The sequence below is a fragment of the Hippopotamus amphibius genome, chromosome 1, assembly GCF_030028045.1.
Source record: "Hippopotamus amphibius kiboko isolate mHipAmp2 chromosome 1, mHipAmp2.hap2, whole genome shotgun sequence".
Classification (NCBI taxonomy): Eukaryota; Metazoa; Chordata; class Mammalia; order Artiodactyla; family Hippopotamidae; genus Hippopotamus; species Hippopotamus amphibius.
The window spans coordinates 137,570,739-137,572,279 of NC_080186.1; the positions used below are offsets into that span (position 1 = coordinate 137,570,739).

The 1,541-nt window shown below is 38.6% G+C and overlaps 1 non-coding gene across 1 annotated transcript; it reads right to left on the reverse strand.

The window, feature by feature from the left end:
• Window positions 1–800: 800 nt before the first annotated feature.
• LOC130842554 (U6 spliceosomal RNA) lies at window positions 801–907 on the reverse strand. Its single transcript, XR_009050470.1, has one exon. It is a non-coding gene; the product is annotated as a U6 spliceosomal RNA (small nuclear RNA).
• Between the last annotated feature and the right edge of the window lie 634 nt (window positions 908–1,541).

Consider the following 1,541-nt stretch of genomic DNA (forward strand, 5'->3'; position numbering starts at 1 on the left):
AGAGTTGATTTATCTTGCTTCCAATGTATCCCAGAACATGGAAAATTCTCAATACCTGGCTTGCTAAATAGATAGGTTCTTACTCACTGAAAAAAGAATGAAGGAAAGAAATATTTGAATGAAGGAATGAATGTACATGGAGGTCTGATTTTGAAAACTATCGTGAATGTTTTATAATTGCTCCTGCCCTACAAATATTAATACTCTACTAGCACATAGATTTGGAAGAATGAAAGAAACTTTTACACCTTCTACGACTTCCAGCCCTTTGGAAAAGCTGCATCTGAGGCTTATGAGGCTCTATCATTCCACTGCTCCTCTATGTGTGATCCTGCATTTAGTTCAGGAAATAGGTACAAAAGGAATGCAGGGACCAGACCCCAACATTTGTAATATTTGTTCTCCAAATTTGTTCAGTCAGCCTGGTTTCTTAGCACTCCTTTTAGTGTGTGAGGAGATTGTCCTTGGTTTCTGGGGTAAGGAGCCCCTAGAAAGTCACACACAGCAAGGAAAGAACAATGTAATAGAGTTTGACCATATTAGACCACCAACTTCTTTTTTATTGAAGTATAGTTGATTTACAATGTTGTGTTAATTTTTGCTGTACAGCAAAGTGATTCAGTTTATATATATACACACACACACACGTATATATGTTCAGTTTTATATATATAACCTTTTTCATATTCTTTTCCATTATAATTTATTACAGGATATTGACTATAGTTCTCTGTGTTATATAGTAGGACCTTGTGTTTATCCATTCTATATTTAATAGTTTGCATCTGCTAGTCCCAAACAAAAATATGTAATGCTTCATGAATGTGTATGTCATCCTTGTGCAGGGGCTATGGTAATCTTCTCTGTATGGTTCCAATTTCCAGATATGTGCTGCCTAAGCGAGCATCCCACTGACTTCTTTTAAGCCTCATTTTCCTCTTTCCTGTTAGCTCCACATCCGGACAGGCTGATAAGAAATGTGATACATATCCCCTGCATTGCCCAAACCCCCTAACCATGACAAAGGCCCAACTTTAACTGGGACCTGTTTGTGCCCCCCTCTCCCCCCGCCCTTCCCAGTTATCCCTTGTACAAGTAATAAACTTTCTTTCAAATTCTCCCAAGTTCTGCATACTACGTATGCACTGGAAGTACATTGGGTGAACACAAAGTAGCCAGTCTGACATAAATTGTTTCCACCGTTGACCCGCTTTGTACCTCAAAATAATTTGGGTACATTTGTGATGAGCTTATCTTGTTAGCCCTTGTTAAAAGCCAGATTTGACTTATGATTGCATATTGGTGAGCTTTACTGAGAGAAATTCTAAAGGAAAAGGTTTTAAACAATGAAATGTTAGTACAACACATGGGCTAAAAGACCCATGGGAATCACCTGGAGCTGGGCCCTGGGTACCTGGGAAGACTGTGCCAAAAGAAAAGAGTATTATCAGGAAAGAAGTAAAGAGGAGGAAGGAGGCATCTCCCTGAATTTACTGTTTTGCTCTGTCTATCCCTAAGTTAATGATATTTTGAGAGCTTAC